The sequence below is a fragment of the Anser anser genome, assembly GCF_964211835.1.
Source record: "Anser anser genome assembly, chromosome: 20".
Lineage (NCBI taxonomy): Eukaryota > Metazoa > Chordata > Aves > Anseriformes > Anatidae > Anser > Anser anser.
In genome coordinates this window covers 12,735,159-12,753,648 of record NC_139741.1, presented here as the reverse complement: position 1 = coordinate 12,753,648, position 18,490 = coordinate 12,735,159, and positions in this window count along the sequence as shown.

Sequence of the window (18,490 nt, the reverse complement as noted above, 5' to 3'; positions counted from 1 at the left end):
GGGAAGGGGGCACAGAGAAAGTGATTGGAAATGGGGTACAAGCCCTCAGCCTCTAAAAGCAATCCCTCAGATGTTTAGGCATAGTAAAGTTAGGTATATCTATTTGACTCTAGACCCCAACATGTTTGTTAGTGTCTGGTTTGTCCACTGCTTTCTTGTGGGGGATTTGAGTTGGCCATTACTGTTTAGGTGATGCTGACTTCATATCTATGGTGCACTTTATTCTTAAAATGGGAAGTTTCTACCAATTCCCATCCAAACTTGCTCATAAGCCAACTGCAGTCATCATTTCAGATGTGTCTCCCAACTTACACATTTCCTATTTCTCCTTGATATTTACTCAAGAAATTCATTTACGTAGAGACAACATATTCTTCTCTCAACTGGCATCTGGCTGGGCAGAATGATGTCCTTTCATTCCCTTCCAGGCAATAGGCAACTTGTTCCTTCTGTCTTGTGAACTCTTCCTCCTAAGTTCAATGTGAATACAAGTGGCAGAACTGTGCCTCATGTCCCAAATGAGTGTCAGGGCTGCCTTGTCCAGTGTATTCATACTGGAGGGAAAAAAAAATGAATAGCCATACACACTATATAACCACTAAACTTTTTCAGTCCTCCTTGTGCTAACAGTGCGTGAACGTGAGGTTTTGTTGTCATTTTTGTTTGTTTGTTTGTTTGCTTGCTTTAAACTCCTGACTGCCATATAGCAAACATGACAAAAAAACACCCTTTTTTGAGAATCTCTGAGAATGGCTCTGCTTTGTATTATCACCTGTCACTTCACCTGAACCATTTCAATCACAAGCGATAGCCTTCTGTCAGGCTTGGTAGTACTTCCCAACCTTATGTCCCCTGCAAATCTCAAAGCTCATGTGAGCTCATGTATCCGTAGATAATGTATCAGAAGCTCACAGAAGGTGAAATAGTTGTAATTCATCCCCTGTGTAGGGAAGAACTGGTCCTAGAAAGGAAAGCTATTAAATTATCTGGAAACAATTTAGCTCTGATAAATTATTTTGTAAATTACACATTACCCCCTCCTTCCCTGGTCTTAGCTGTTCTTGCTCCAAAACTTTGCATGGTGTTGATGTCAAACTAACAGGCCCACACTTGTCTGGATGACTCTTTACCCTCTTCTGGACAGAGGTGTATTTGTTACTCTCCCATTCTGGGGACTATCCCCGATTTGCACAATTGTTATGCATTTTTCCTACTTGACTTGTTGTTCTGTGTGCCAATGCTGTTAATAGGCTAGGTAGATATCAGCTTTTCATTTTTCACTTGAATCACTATAGATTGTTATTTCACCTCAGATGATGTTGCGCCTAGTGCCCTACCCTCCTTTTCAATGGGAGTCCTGTCACTGCCCTTAATATCACATTGTTGTTGCTGTTAGATGCAGGAAATAAGATTTGCAGCATTTGAGACATCAGTAACTTTTGATCTATTTTTGCCTCAAGTGTGCAACTGTCCTAATTTGTTCTCTTTGTTCCCCCTGGTTTCTGTGGCTTAAGTACCACTTACTATTATTGTTTAATTTCCTATGTGAAGGAGGTTTTTGGTCATTCTTACTTTATTTCTGCAGTTTTTAACCTCTGAAACATGCCTTTTCTCATCGCTTTTTTCCTCTTTGAATTTTGAATTTTAACTATGCCTTCTCTGCACTCAAGTCCCAGAGCTGCTTAGTCAGACTCAATTATTCATTTCCTTAGATTTCAAAGTTTGCATTTCTAAGCCTCAGAACCTTCATTCTAAACCTGGTTTTGTCTGTCGTGAAATGTAAAATGAGAAAAGTCAGCTCATGATCACACTTTATTCAAATTTTACTACATTTAAACCCATACAGGAGCCAAGTCTAAAATGGTCTTATATTTTTTCACTTTTGGGAAGAAATCCATCACATAGTATACCTCTATGAACATAAGTGGTAATTATCTTTCAATCTTTTGCTGGGAAGTTAAAGTCTCCCATAATTCCCATTATTGTTTACGTGTCTGATAACTGTACAGAGATAATTCACTATTAGACTGGAGCTAAGAGCAAAGAGCAGGCTAGCAAGGCTGTCTATCTTTAGCAGTGATTTGCACAAAACCACTCTTTTGCTGACCCATAACATTTAATTTCTCTATCCTCTGCTTCTTGCTAACACAAAGCACCATCTTATTCCATCCATTTGCCTTGGTTTCCAGCCTTCCTGAGATTTATCGGTACTTGTATGACATTCATGCCTTTGTTTCACCCTTCCTGTGTTGACACTTGTCATAACAGTTTTAGATCCTGAACATGATCATCTCAAAGTTTGCCTGACAGTTAGGTCTTCCTCACATTGTCATAGAGTATCAGGTCTCTACCACTTGAAATAGATTGGATTGGATTAGATTATTGGCACCGTCTCTTGTGCTGGTAGTCCATTATCTTCACAGTCCGTACAACTGGCCATCAGTGAACATGAAGTGGCCTTATCCTGCCCATTTACCTTTCTGGAAATCAGCCACTCTCTCTGTCTAGAACAGGGAATGGATTTTCCTCACCTGTCTTCAAAAGCTCTGAAGTTTTCTGTGATCTTTCCAATTGTATGGTATGATAAGCTTTTGCTGCCACTGAAGGGTAGAAGTCATTATGAATAGTGCCAACAAAACAGAAACATAACAATGAAAACGATATTTTAATTCAGAATAGGTATTTGAAAAGTTCACCTTTTCTAGCACAAATGGGGAAAAGAAAAAAAGGAAGGAAAAAAAAAAAAAAAGCAGTCCTAAAACATCAAAACTGTGGCCAAAGAATTAGAAGAAACACTATTTTTCCAAAGCTGCAATGTTTTCCATTCATCTGGCTGGGCCAGCAGAGCACTGGAGACCTGGATGCACTGTACTCATGGCTGGTTCCCCTAAATGACCTGCAGGGAGATCTTCTTATCTCTATCCCTCTGTTTCTCCTTTCAATCTCTGTTTTGTCTGTTTCTATCACTAGCTCTCAAATCGCCACTGATATATGCACGTGCAGCACCCAGCACAACCTTGTTTCAGGCTCCAGCGGGACCTTTAGGCATTACCATCCTGTAAACAAATAACAATGATAGTGAGTGTAATTACAATCGTCAAACTATTCCAGCTCCACATCATTAGCCATGCCCTGAGCTAAATAACATTTTAATCAGTTTGATATGTCATCTGTGGCTTTCTTCACTGTCACTTGCAATCCAGCAAACTCCTTCCTTCACGTTTCTAGATTAGACAGAGGGTTCTCAACTGCAGACATCCAATTCCCTGTTCAGGAAGCAGCGAGACCTTTCCTCTTCTCACAGATTTAAGATGATAGCCAAGCATCATGAGACACAGTGCGTATGTCTCCTAGGCCCATCCCATGAGAGCAGGACATTTACCACACATGAGAAGAAGACTTAATGCAGTGGCAAAGCAAAATACTCAGTGTCAAAGCCATGTCGAGATGATCATTAAAGACAGATCAAAATTACCCAATACAGGAGGAAAATCTATCGTTTGTAGAAGATTATGTTCTCTGATTATTAGTTTCAAAATTAGTTTTTCCTTTGGATTTGCTCTGAACTTAAACTTAGTTTGGAATGCCTTTGGTTTTGAATATTTCTGAAATCGTATTACTTCTCCTAAGTAAGTTGCTAGTCTGTTCTATTTACGTGAAATTCGAATAATATTGCGAAGTATCTGCCATCAGTTTTACTGTGTGCCAGGCTGAGTTCCCTGATGAATTTCAAATTTCAGATATGAAACAGTAAAGGTTAAAAAAAAAAATGTTACAAAGGGTACTTCATGCAGTAGCATAAACTTCTGTTTTCTCAAAACTTGTATCAGTTCATCTCACCAGGACCAGCAGGGGAAGCACACTCTGCCTAGGCACTGGCAAAGGGACACAGTGAGAGTGTAGGGTCTCTTGCTGGGGCCATTCAAAATTTGACTGTACAAGCCCCTGAGCAATATGACAGGGCTTTAAAAATGGCCCTGCTTGAAGTACGCGGGTGATCTGGAGACCTCTAAGGTGCTTTCCAACAAAAGCTTTTCTATAATTGTATGAAATCACCTGCAATAGATTAACCCTGGTCATTATTCCTATCACAGGAAATAACTGTGACACCTGGGTAACAGGTGAGCTTACTGCGACACCAGGGAGAGCCTTCCTGTACTTAAAGGCAACCTGTAGGAAAGCTGGGGAGGGAGTCTTTATCAGGGCCTGGAGTGACAGGACAAGGAGTAACCGCTTTAAACTGAAAAGTAGCACCCAGAAAGAACGGAGTCACGCAACAGGATTCATTTCCAAAGAGCAGGGCCTTGAGCGGGTATATCACAATGACAGAGTTCATTTCCTTCCCAGTAGCTGGCACGTGCCGTTTTTTGGGATTTCGGGGCTACAGTGAGCTGCTAAGAGGGATGTCTTAGCTCTTGCAGGGCAGTGCTTCCACTAAGGCCAGGACTTTTCTGCATCTTCTACTGCCCTGCAAGCGAGGATGCTTGGGGCACACAGGAAGCTGGGAGGGGACACAGCTGCAGGGATTCCATAAGACACAAGCAAATGCAGCCTTGGCTTGGTGACACTTTCTCTTGATTACTGCTCAACACAAATTACCTCGAGCAAGTCTACTGTGAGGACTAAAGGAAAGAGACGTATGGATGCTGCTAAGCTCTTCTAGCTTGTACCAGGTAGGAAAGATACCTCTGTAGCAGGCGTGAAGAGGATAGCACTAATTAATTAGATGAGAAGCGGAGGAAAGGCACTTAGAGGTAGTGAAAAGCAGTTAATGTGATGTTCCGGGGAAGCTTCAGTCTGCTTAAGGAGTAGCAAGAACAAGCCTAAAGTCATAGCCAAATACAAGAAAGAGAGGAGGACACGCAGCATGAGAAGCTCCCGAGAGAAAGGAGCTCTGTTTTGGGTAAAAATCAGTCCCTTTTTCTATCATGGAGACATCCAAGGGCGTAGGACACGTGCACTTCAGGGAACCAAGAGATGCTGTGCATTTCTCTCGTCCCCCTGACACAGCCACTAGGTGACGATGCTTCCAATTCTCTCTAAAGAAACCTTGCTTTCTCAGGCCCAGGTGTCCAGCTGCACACCAAGGACGTCCCTGGCTCCCAGGCACAGTTCCCAGGCCCAAGGCCGAGCTCCCCTCCGAACCCCATTCCAGCAGACCTTGCTCCTGGCGTTGTGGAGCAGCCACTTCATGTCAGCCTTTTCTCCTGGCAGTCAGCTTAGCGCCGTAACCTCTGCCATCGGGGCGCCCGAGAGCCGTGTGAGGTCAGCAGAGAGTCACTGTCAGCCTTTGACCTCACAAAGGTGGGTGGCCATAAGTGCCCTGAGCGTCCAGCTCGCATTGAGTACTGCTGGTGGCACTCGAGGCGTGGAGGTCTGCATGGTGCAATGGGAGACGCCGATGTCCTGCTGCTGGAACAAGAGACGCTGATGTGCTGCTGGTGCAGGAGGAGACGTGAAGGTGCTGCTGCTTAGAGGTGCTGAGGAGCGGGCAGCCTCCGTGCCGGTGGCTGAGCATGCTACTCTTAATTAGTGCTCTACCCTTCCTATCTTTTTACTAAGGTGGGTAGAGAGAAATGCCCATATCTGTTTATTTCCTGGTAAGAAATGTAAGAGCCTTGTATCTGCATATTCACCAGATTCATCCCAGCGCCCTTGGTACTGGCCAATTGTGTTGATCTGTAATAAAGAGCAATTGGTAGCACACCAAGTCTGCGTGACCTTGCATCTAACAGAATCGTCCAAATCCCTGTTGTGATCTCTCTCTAGCTGTGGGCTGGCTAAGCTGTCTGTTGGATGGTGAAAATGGGAAATGATTGGGATGGGAAATGATGAGTGGGCCGAGAAATCATTGCTGGGATGGGAAGACTTCCTTGGGGTGGAAAGCCATTGGGCTAGGAAATCAAAGAGATGGGAAATCTTCCCTGGGTTTGAAATCATTGGGAAGCAAAAGCGTTGGGATGGGAAATCACTCCGGGGATGGGGAAGTATTGTGATGGGAAGTCTTTAATGGGGTGGGTAACATTCACTGGGGAAGGAAGTACTTGGAAAAGTAATCAGAGAGATGGGAATTCTTTGGGATGAGATCTCTTTGGATTAAGAAACGCTTCGTGTCGATGGGAAATATCTCGTATGGGAATCTGTTATCATGTGAAATTGTAAGGATGGGAAATGACCGTTAGGATGCAAAGCTGGTACTGGGACGGGAAATGCTTGGGACGGGGAAGTGTTGGTGTGAAACCGTCCTGGGCATGGCAAATGATGCATGGGAGGGAAAGCCTGATGGGGATGGAAAAGTCTTGCGATGGGAAGCCTGCTTGGGTCCAAAAGCTGCAGTCCTCACCAAGATGGCGGTGAGGGGCTGGTCAGCCGTTGGGACGGAACGGCCGTTGCCCGCGTTCCCCAACCGACCGCCCCACTCTCCAGCCACCATGGCAGGTACAGCAGCCGGCTCCCGCTCCTCCCGGGGCTGCGGCCCTGCTGGCGAGCCCAGCGCCCCAGATCTCACCCCAGCGCCCTTTTTCCCACAGAGGGTTTCCCCAGACGGCTTCCGCGGCTTCCGCAGACGCAAAACTCCCCCTTCGTCGTCCCAGCCGTGCCGCCAACGGTGGCTGCCTGGCTGCTGCCCTCCCTCCCCGGAGCGATGGCGCTGCCCTTGCAGCCCCTGCAGGTACCCACCCTCCCCTACGCGCTGCCCCAGGCCACCGTCTGGCACGTGGTGCCGGGGGTCCAGGGGCAGGTGCTGCAGCTCCCCGCCGGGGTGCAGCTGGCACCTGGGGGGCACCTCCCAACCGAGGGGCACCACCTGCAGCTGGGGCAGCTCCCCGCCGTGGGGCAGCTCCCTGCTGTGGGGCAGCTCCCCCACACCGCTCCTCCCTGGGCCCCCGTCTACCAGTGGGGACAGCCCGTGGGGACGGGGACGGTGCTGCCCCAGGATCCCCTCTGGCTGGGGCCCGGGGCCGTGCTCCATGGGGAGCTCCTGCACCCCGCAGGCACCTGCCTGCTGCAGGCCCCTGCCCACCCCGGCCCCCCACCACTCCTCGTCCCGGGGCCTCCGCTGCGGGGGCAGGCGCTCCCCGCGCCCCGCACCCTGACCAGCAGCCGGGGGCAGCTGCCGGAGCCCTGCGACCACGCCGTGGGGCTCAGCGAGGACCAGGGGCCCCCGCTGCCCGGCCCCACTCCCCCCGAGCCTGCCCAGGCTCCAACGACCGCCAGCACCCAGACGGTGACGCCCGACGGTGAGTTTGGGGCTGGCACAGCCGGCCGCTGGGCGCCCCACACCCAGGAGCCATGGGAAAGCTGGCATCGCCCATCCTGGGGGATTTGCTTGCTTTTTCCTCAGCGGCGACAGTTGCAGAGGTGCCTGAGGAGCCCCTGGAGCTGCTTGAGCTGGGCCCCGATGCCTTCGCCGAGGCCTTTCCCCACCTGGCAGGGGACAGCCAGCAGCTGCAGCACCTGCAGGACCAGCTCCCGGCCGACCTGGACATCTCCGGCTTGGAGGAGCTGCTCAGCTGGCTCGATGCCGTGGAGCCCCAGGACGCCTTCCCCGGTGTCCCCAGCAGTCCTGTGCTCAGCCGCTTCCTGTCTGAGCTGCCCGACCTCTGCGAGGACATGGAGGAGCCGAGCACACAGGGACTGGCAGCCACCAGAGCGCTGGGTGAGGTACCCTCAACCCCTGGGGTGCACCCCGAGAAGGTGCAGGATGGGCGGGCGGTGCAGCCCCCTGCTGTGCCGGCAGCGAGCTCCCCCCTCAAGCCTGCAGCCAGTCCCCAGCTCAGTGCCCTCAGGAGACCCCTGCCCAACCCTCCCTTCACTCTCCCCAAAAGGCCCCCCCACCCTGAATTCCTCACTGCCCTTAGCAGACCCCTGCCCAACCCTCCCTCGCGTCCCCTCAAGAGACCCCCCGACCCTGAATTCCTTAATTCCCTTAGGAGACCCCTGCCCAAGCCTCGCCTGAGTCCCCTCAAGAGCCCCCCCGACCCTGAATTTATTAGTGCCCTTAGGAGACCCCTGCCCAATCCCCCTCTGGGTCTCCTCAAGAGCCCCCCCGGCCCTGAATTTATTAGTGCCCTTAGGAGGACCCTGCCCAATCCCCCTCTGAGTCCCCTCAAGAGCCCCCCGCCTGCCCCTGCGCCCACCGGCACCAAGTGGGGGGCCAAGCGCCCCGCGCCCACCAGCACCCCCAGCACAGCGCAGAGCTCCCAGCACAGGAGGCCGGCGACGGAGAAAACCCCCGGCAAGGAGAAGACGACGCTGCTGGGCCAGGGTGGCCAAGGCCCCAAGACGCTGTGCCAGGGGAAGACGGGTGGCCACAGCGCGGTGGCTGGCAGCAGCGGCCAAGCGGGCGGCGGCAGGCAGCAGCCGGCGAGCGACAGCACCAGGGCGCCCAGCAAGAGGGCCCGAAGCCCGGGGGCTGCTGGGGGGCAAGGAGCAGCGGCACCGCCTCCCCGGAGAGCGCTGCTGCTGCTGGAGCCCCCCCCCATTAAGCCCCGTGCCCGTGCCCGTGCCGTGCGGGCCCAGGACAGGCTCCGTCCCCAAGCCATCGGGGACAAGACGCTGCAGCGCCAGCACCCGGGGACAAAGACCCCCAGCGAGACTTTGCAGCCGCTGGGGGCCAGGGCGAAGGCGCTGGGGCCAGTGCGCCAGCCGCCCTGTGTGCAGCCGCAGCCCACCTCCAGCGGCCCCAGCAGCATGCCCAGGGCCCCGCCGACGGTGCCAGGCTCCAGCGCTGTGCCCGCTGCCCCCCGGCCCCCAGCTGGCGACAAGGCCCAGGCGGTGCCGGCACCACCAGGCAGCATGGCGCGAGCGTGGAGAGCTCCCCTGCAGCAGGCGCCCAGAGCGCCGTGCCTGCCAGCCGCGGGGGGCCAAGCGCAGCGGGAGCCTCTGCCCACGCAGCCGCGCACGCTGCAGCGTCCGGCGCAGCCCCGCGTGGACTACGTGCCCTGCGTGGGGCCCTGGGCGGGCGGCGACGCGGCGCCCACGCCGCTGGAGGAGCAGGAGGCGTCGGTGCCCATCACGCCGCAGCAGCGTCCCGAGCGGGAGCACCTGAAGAAGCTGGCCCAGGAGGAGCGGCAGCGGGCGGCCCACCAGATGAAGATCGGCCCCGTGCAATTCTTCGTGCAGCGGCAGAAGGACCACGCCATAGCCAAGTATTACGGCTACCCGTGACCCTGCGCTCCTCGACGGCCCCCGCAGCACCCGGGCCCGCTCAGCATGCAGGCACAGAGACCTCTGCAGGCGCCTGCTCCAGCTTCAGCCACGCTCCTCAGCCCTTGCCCCTCTCGCTTGCCCTCTCCCTTCTCCAGTGCTGGAGCTAGGCAGTGTTTGCCACTGTCAGGGATGGGCAACTGGGGCAATGGGAAATGCGTGCGTCACGAATGAACGTTGCAATGGGAAGCTGTTGGGATGTTGGCAATAGCTGGGGTGGGAAAGGTTGGGCGTGGGAACTGCTTGTTGGGACACCAAATGGCTGAGATCCCAAACTTATTTCTTCGTTCGGGTCATTTCTCTTATTTAGTGCCTTCCTTATTAAATTCCTCTAGTGTAGGTGTTCACTCAGCAAGGCCTCTGCCTGCAGCTGTTCTGGCACTGGGATGCTGAGGGGATTTCATGCAGCCCGCTCCCGCTGCCCATGCTCAGTCCGTGCATGGATGTGCGCATGGCCAGCACGGACGGGAGAAAATGGGTGGACGGCTGGGTGGATGGGAGGGTGATGGGAGTTGGGAATTCAGCCTTGGGATCAGACACGGGAGGTTGTTGGGATAGGAATTGATCAGTGGGATGGGAAGTCACGATGGGGATAGGAATTCATTAGAATAGGACAAATTGGTTTCATTTTTATTTATTATTTTATTAATTTTATTTATTTATTTTATTTATTATATTTATTAATTTTATTTATTAAATTTACTTTATTGACTGTGTTGTACAGGATGGCATTTTTTTAGGTTCTCTTCCTTTTCTACCCTATTAAACTCTCTTTATCACAACGCACTGCTTTGTACTTCATTTTTCCTTCCGAGTCGTTCTGGATTCACTCAGGATGGGGGGACATTAGTGAATGCCTGTGTGCTTCAGATCCAAGGACACCTTTGCCCTCAACTCAAGATACATATTTGCATCTGTTGTCATGATACAAAATTAACAACAACAAAATAAAAGTTAACTACTTCCGAGCACCAGCTGTACGTTTGCTGGGTCTGCTCTATGCATTTTGAAGACCATTCAATACTATTCAGCACCTTCAGGAGGAAATGTGTGGTTCTAGGGAAATGCATCTTGATCTGATGCAAACCTGCGACGCACCCTGCAGCCCCTGCAACCCCTGTGATTTTACCTGCAGCCCCTGCAACCCCTGTGATTTTACCTGCAGCCCCTCCAAGCCCCGTGATTTTACCTGCAGCCACTCCAACCCTGGGACAGGCCCTACAGCTGGCTCCGGGGACTACCCCGTTGCCGTATCAGTCGCCAATACACACAAGATGAAGGAATGGATGCAGAAGTCATCTCGTTTAGGCAGGGAAGAAAGTCCTCCGAAGAAGGGGAAGGAGCAAGAGGAAGGCGAGGCAGGCGACCCCAATGTAGGGCCATCCCAGGGAAGAGGAGGCTGTTATAAAATAGAAAAGAGAGAAAAGCAGCAGTAAGCAGGTGATCCCCATCCCTGGGCGAGCTGCGAGACATGGGACAAGATTTCAGCTGTCATGCAGGCGAGCACATTGTCACCTGGCTGCTGCGATGCTGGGATAACAGCTCCGGGAGCCTGGAATCGGAGGGCAGGGAAGCCAAGCAGCTGGGATCCTTCTCTGGGGAAGGGGGCACTGAGAAAGCGATCGGAAACGGGGCACAAGCCTCTGGAGGCGGCGCCTGTCAGGCGTGAAGGAAAGGGATCCCTTCCAGGAAGATGCTGTGGGGTTGCTGAGGGTCGAAGAACAGCAGGTGTTGGCTGCTCCCACCGTGCTGCAGCAGCGGCAAGGGAGAGACGTGGTGGTTTTCCTCAGCTGGGCAGCTGAGCTCCACCTCAACCGCTCTCTCCCTGCCCCTCCTCAAACGGAAAGGGGAGAAAATAGGATGGAAAGGGCTCAAGGGCTGAGAGAAGGACAGGGAGATCACTCCACAATGATCGTCACGGGCAAAAGAGGCTCAGCAGAGCCTGTTCCAGTCCAGCCCGGGCCTGCTCCTGCGGGGGCTCTCCCCAGGCCGCGGCCTCCTCCAGGCCACATCCACCTGCTCCAGCGGGGGCTCCTCCACGGGCTGCAGCGTGGAGATCTGCTCCGTGTGGGACCCGTGGGCTGCAGGGGGACAGCCTGCTCCACCAGGGGCCTCTCCCCAGGCCGCAGGGGAACTGCTGCTGTGAGCCTGGAGCACCTCCTGCCTCCTGCTGCACTCACCTTGGGGGCTGCAGAGAGGTTTCTCACTCCTCCCTGACCCAGACGCTGCTGTGCAGCAGGTTTCTTTCCCTTTCTTAGGTGGGCTCTCACGCAGGCGCAAACATCATCCTTTTTGTCTCAGTTCTGGGCAGCAGCGGGTCCCTCTGGAGCCTCCTGGAACCGGCCCTTAACTAACATGGGGCAGCTGCTGCATTCTCCTCACAGAGGACACCCCTGCAGCCCCCCGCTACCAGAACCTGTCCTCGTAAACCCAACACAAGACACCGACCGAGCCTCCCTGATTCCCAGCAGGTGGGTCAGGCTGGGAACCCAGGCCAGTGCCCGGCAGACCCTCCTGGGCCTTGAAAAGCAAGCTTTATGGGGACGTAGCACCCAGAAAGAACGGAGTCACACAACAGGATTCATTTCCAAAACCGCCTCGTAGACACCTGGGCCAAAGAGCAGGGCCTTGAGCGGGTATATCACAATGACAGAGTTCATTTCCTTCCCAGTAGCTGGCATGTGCCGTTTTTTGGGATTTCGGGGCTACAGTGTGCTGCTAAGAGGGATGTCTTAGCTCTTGCAGGGCAGTGCTTCCACTAAGGCCAGGACTTTTCTGCATCTTCTACTGCCCTGCAAGCGAGGATGCTTGGGGCACACAGGAAGCTGGGAGGGGACACAGCTGCAGGGATTCCATAAGACACAAGCAAATGCAGCCTTGGCTTGGTGACACTTTCTCTTGATTACTGCTCAACACAAATTACCTCGAGCAAGTCTACTGTGAGGACTAAAGGAAAGAGACGTATGGATGCTGCTAAGCTCTTCTAGCTTGTACCAGGTAGGAAAGATACCTCTGTAGCAGGCGTGAAGAGGATAGCACTAATTAATTAGATGAGAAGCGGAGGAAAGGCACTTAGAGGTAGTGAAAAGCAGTTAATGTGATGTTCCGGGGAAGCTTCAGTCTGCTTAAGGAGTGGCAAGAACAAGCCTAAAGTCATAGCCAAATACAAGAAAGAGAGGAGGACACGCAGCATGAGAAGCTCCCGAGAGAAAGGAGCTCTGTTTTGGGTAAAAATCAGTCCCTTTTTCTATCATGGAGACATCCAAGGGCGTAGGACACGTGCACTTCAGGGAACCAAGAGATGCTGTGCATTTCTCTCGTCCCCCTGACACAGCCACTAGGTGACGATGCTTCCAATTCTCTCTAAAGAAACCTTGCTTTCTCAGGCCCAGGTGTCCAGCTGCACACCAAGGACGTCCCTGGCTCCCAGGCACAGTTCCCAGGCCCAAGGCCGAGCTCCCCTCCGAACCCCGATTCCAGCAGACCTTGCTCCTGGCATTGTGGAGCAGCCACTTCATGTCAGCCTTTTCTCCTGGCAGTCAGCTTAGCGCCGTAACCTCTGCCATCGGGGCGCCCGAGAGCCGTGTGAGGTCAGCAGAGAGTCACTGTCAGCCTTTGACCTCACAAAGGTGGGTGGCCATAAGTGCCCTGAGCGTCCAGCTCGCATTGAGTACTGCTGGTGGCACTCGAGGCGTGGAGGTCTGCATGGTGCAATGGGAGACGCCGATGTCCTGCTGCTGGAACAAGAGGCGCTGATGTGCTGCTGGTGCAGGAGGAGACGTGAAGGTGCTGCTGCTTAGAGGTGCTGAGGAGCGGGCAGCCTCAGCGGGCAGCTGAATCAGAGGGCAGGGAAGCCAAGCAGCTTCCTTCTCTGGGGAAGGGGGCACAGAGAAAGTGATTGGAAATGGGGTACAAGCCCTCAGCCTCTAAAAGCAATCCCTCAGATGTTTAGGCATAGTAAAGTTAGGTATATCTATTTGACTCTAGACCCCAACATGTTTGTTAGTGTCTGGTTTGTCCACTGCTTTCTTGTGGGGGATTTGAGTTGGCCATTACTGTTTAGGTGATGCTGACTTCATATCTATGGTGCACTTTATTCTTAAAATGGGAAGTTTCTACCAATTCCCATCCAAACTTGCTCATAAGCCAACTGCAGTCATCATTTCAGATGTGTCTCCCAACTTACACATTTCCTATTTCTCCTTGATATTTACTCAAGAAATTCATTTACGTAGAGACAACATATTCTTCTCTCAACTGGCATCTGGCTGGGCAGAATGATGTCCTTTCATTCCCTTCCAGGCAATAGGCAACTTGTTCCTTCTGTCTTGTGAACTCTTCCTCCTAAGTTCAATGTGAATACAAGTGGCAGAACTGTGCCTCATGTCCCAAATGAGTGTCAGGGCTGCCTTGTCCAGTGTATTCATACTGGAGGGAAAAAAAAATGAATAGCCATACACACTATATAACCACTAAACTTTTTCAGTCCTCCTTGTGCTAACAGTGCATGAACGTGAGGTTTTGTTGTCATTTTTGTTTGTTTGTTTGTTTGCTTGCTTTAAACTCCTGACTGCCATATAGCAAACATGACAAAAAAACACCCTTTTTTGAGAATCTCTGAGAATGGCTCTGCTTTGTATTATCACCTGTCACTTCACCTGAACCATTTCAATCACAAGCGATAGCCTTCTGTCAGGCTTGGTAGTACTTCCCAACCTTATGTCCCCTGCAAATCTCAAAGCTCATGTGAGCTCATGTATCCGTAGATAATGTATCAGAAGCTCACAGAAGGTGAAATAGTTGTAATTCATCCCCTGTGTAGGGAAGAACTGGTCCTAGAAAGGAAAGCTATTAAATTATCTGGAAACAATTTAGCTCTGATAAATTATTTTGTAAATTACACATTACCCCCTCCTTCCCTGGTCTTAGCTGTTCTTGCTCCAAAACTTTGCATGGTGTTGATGTCAAACTAACAGGCCCACACTTGTCTGGATGACTCTTTACCCTCTTCTGGACAGAGGTGTATTTGTTACTCTCCCATTCTGGGGACTATCCCTGATTTGCACAATTGTTATGCATTTTTCCTACTTGACTTGTTGTTCTGTGTGCCAATGCTGTTAATAGGCTAGGTAGATATCAGCTTTTCATTTTTCACTTGAATCACTATAGATTGTTATTTCACCTCAGATGATGTTGCGCCTAGTGCCCTACCCTCCTTTTCAATGGGAGTCCTGTCACTGCCCTTAATATCACATTGTTGTTGCTGTTAGATGCAGGAAATAAGATTTGCAGCATTTGAGACATCAGTAACTTTTGATCTATTTTTGCCTCAAGTGTGCAACTGTCCTAATTTGTTCTCTTTGTTCCCCCTGGTTTCTGTGGCTTAAGTACCACTTACTATTATTGTTTAATTTCCTATGTGAAGGAGGTTTTTGGTCATTCTTACTTTATTTCTGCAGTTTTTAACCTCTGAAACATGCCTTTTCTCATCGCTTTTTTCCTGTTTGAATTTTGAATTTTAACTATGCCTTCTCTGCACTCAAGTCCCAGAGCTGCTTAGTCAGACTCAATTATTCATTTCCTTAGATTTCAAAGTTTGCATTTCTAAGCCTCAGAACCTTCATTCTAAACCTGGTTTTGTCTGTCGTGAAATGTAAAATGAGAAAAGTCAGCTCATGATCACACTTTATTCAAATTTTACTACATTTAAACCCATACAGGAGCCAAGTCTAAAATGGTCTTATATTTTTTCACTTTTGGGAAGAAATCCATCACATAGTATACCTCTATGAACATAAGTGGTAATTATCTTTCAATCTTTTGCTGGGAAGTTAAAGTCTCCCATAATTCCCATTATTGTTTACGTGTCTGATAACTGTACAGAGATAATTCACTATTAGACTGGAGCTAAGAGCAAAGAGCAGGCTAGCAAGGCTGTCTATCTTTAGCAGTGATTTGCACAAAACCACTCTTTTGCTGACCCATAACATTTAATTTCTCTATCCTCTGCTTCTTGCTAACACAAAGCACCATCTTATTCCATCCATTTGCCTTGGTTTCCAGCCTTCCTGAGATTTATCGGTCCTTGTATGACATTCATGCCTTTGTTTCACCCTTCCTGTGTTGACACTTGTCATAACAGTTTTAGATCCTGAACATGATCATCTCAAAGTTTGCCTGACAGTTAGGTCTTCCTCACATTGTCATAGAGTATCAGGTCTCTACCACTTGAAATAGATTGGATTGGATTAGATTATTGGCACCGTCTCTTGTGCTGGTAGTCCATTATCTTCACAGTCCGTACAACTGGCCATCAGTGAACATGAAGTGGCCTTATCCTGCCCATTTACCTTTCTGGAAATCAGCCACTCTCTCTGCCTAGAACAGGGAATGGATTTTCCTCACCTTTCTTCAAAAGCTCTGAAGTTTTCTGTGATCTTTCCAATTGTATGGTATGATAAGCTTTTGCTGCCACTGAAGGGTAGAAGTCATTATGAATAGTGCCAACAAAACAGAAACATAACAATGAAAACGACATTTTAATTCAGAATAGGTATTTGAAAAGTTCACCTTTTCTAGCACAAATGGGGAAAAGAAAAAAAGGAAGGAAAAAAAAAAAAAAAGCAGTCCTAAAACATCAAAACTGTGGCCAAAGAATTAGAAGAAACACTATTTTTCCAAAGCTGCAATGTTTTCCATTCATCTGGCTGGGCCAGCAGAGCACTGGAGACCTGGATGCACTGCACTCATGGCTGGTTCCCCTAAATGACCTGCAGGGAGATCTTCTTATCTCTATCCCTCTGTTTCTCCTTTCAATCTCTGTTTTGTCTGTTTCTATCACTAGCTCTCAAATCGCCACTGATATATGCACGTGCAGCACCCAGCACAACCTTGTTTCAGGCTCCAGCGGGACCTTTAGGCATTACCATCCTGTAAACAAATAACAATGATAGTGAGTGTAATTACAATCGTCAAACTATTCCAGCTCCACATCATTAGCCATGCCCTGAGCTAAATAACATTTTAATCAGTTCGATATGTCATCTGTGGCTTTCTTCACTGTCACTTGCAATCCAGCAAACTCCTTCCTTCACGTTTCTAGATTAGACAGAGGGTTCTCAACTGCAGACATCCAATTCCCTGTTCAGGAAGCAGTGAGACCTTTCCTCTTCTCACAGATTTAAGATGATATCCAAGCATCATGAGACACAGTGCGTATGTCTCCTAGGCCCATCCCATGAGAGCAGGACATTTACCACACATGAGAAGAAGACTTAATGCAGTGGCAAAGCAAAATACTCAGTGTCAAAGCCATGTCGAGATGATCATTAAAGACAGATCAAAATTACCCAATGCAGGAGGAAAATCTATCGTTTGTAGAAGATTATGTTCTCTGATTATTAGTTTCAAAATTAGTTTTTCCTTTGGATTTCCTCTGAACTTAAACTTAGTTTGGAATGCCTTTGGTTTTGAATATTTCTAAAATTGTATTACTTCTCCTAAGTAAGTTGCTAGTCTGTTCTATTTACGTGAAATTCAAATAATATTGTGAAGTATCTGCCATCAGTTTTACTGTGTGCCAGGCTGAGTTCCCTGATGAATTTCAAATTTCAGATATGAAACGGTAAAGGTTAAAAAAAAAAAATGTTACAAAGGGTACTTCATGCGGTAGCATAAACTTCTGTTTTCTCAAAACTTGTATCAGTTCATCTCACCAGGACCAGCAGGGGAAGCACACTCTGCCTAGGCACTGGCAAAGGCACACAGTGAGACTGTGGGGTCTCTTGCTGGGGTCATTCAAAATTTGACTGTACAAGCCCCTGAGCAATATGACAGGGCTTTAAAAATGGCCCTGCTTGAAGTACGCGGGTGATCTGGAGACCTCTAAGGTGCTTTCCAACAAAAGCTTTTCTATAATTGTATGAAATCACCTGCAATAGATTAACCCTTGTCATTATTCCCATCACAGGAAATAACTGTGACCCCTGGGTAACAGGTGAGCTTACTGCGACACCAGGGAGAGCCTTCCTGTACTTAAAGGCAACCTGTAGGAAAGCTGTGGAGGGAGTCTTTATCAGGGCCTGGAGCGACAGGACAAGGAGTAACCGCTTTAAACTGAAAAGTTAGATTTAGAATATATATTAGGAACAAATTCTCTACTGATAGTACCTCACATCCTGTGCATCTGCCAACTTCCGCATTTTATGGTTGCCTCCCCTACTTAAGAGAGGATATTGGAGTGCTGTGTGAAACACTCAGATCTTACAGGAACAAAACAATACCTTACCTTTTGTGTTCAAATACGTGCCCAGTACGTTCAGCTAAAACAACTTCTAACCTACAGCGTTTGGTCGAAAGTTCCAATTTCTGTCTCAGTTTCATGTACACCAAATTTTCAAGCAGGATTTCTGGGCCAGTGTCGTCTGTCTGTGAGAGACTGCTTTGCTAGATCATCATTCACTGCTCCCTCTGCCAGGCACAGGCCTTTCTCTCTTAATCCCTTGTAAGAAAACTTGCAGAGGTATATGGGGTAGCAGTCAGCAGTGTAAAAGAATAAGAGACATACTGCCTTCGCACATATATATACAACACAATATCAAAGATCTCATCAAGGTCCACCAAGGAAAGGAAGCAATGCAGGAGAAAGAAGACAGGACAACAGGGGGAATGGAGAGCATAAGGGAGGAGGCAGGCAGTGGCCTTAAAAACAAAGCATAAAAATAACTTCCAGTAGTGGGACATAGTGAATTGGAGCTCTAAGGTCTGCATCTAGAGATGTCTTTTATCTTTATCATGCAGTTGTGGAGATGGGTCCTCTGGTTTTGGTCATGTTTTTTCACATTCTGCAATTATCTCCCAAGAACCACCCCCTGTTGGGCAGAAAGGTAGAGGTGCGCTCCAGAAACACAGCGATGGCAAGGAGTCCTCCACTTCATTCTTCCATTTTTTTCCAGCTGGAAGCATCCATAGTTGTCAACTGAATTGGTTTTGAGGAGTAGGAAAGACAGCATTGCTGGATTTCTGCTTTCTCCTAGATCCTATCATACCACATCATGACAGTTGTCTTTATTTTATGTCCTTTTATGCCTGGATGTTTCTCATTTTTATGTGTGTGGGGTTTTCTATTTTTCTTTCTTTCTCTTCTCGTCTTTCTTTCTTTCTTTCTTTCTTTCTTTCTTTCTTGCTTGCTTGCTTGCTTTCTTTCTTGCTTTCTCTTTCTTTCTTCCTGTCTGTCTTTCTGTCTGTCTGTCTGTCTTGTCTCTTTCTGTCCAGCACTGATTTT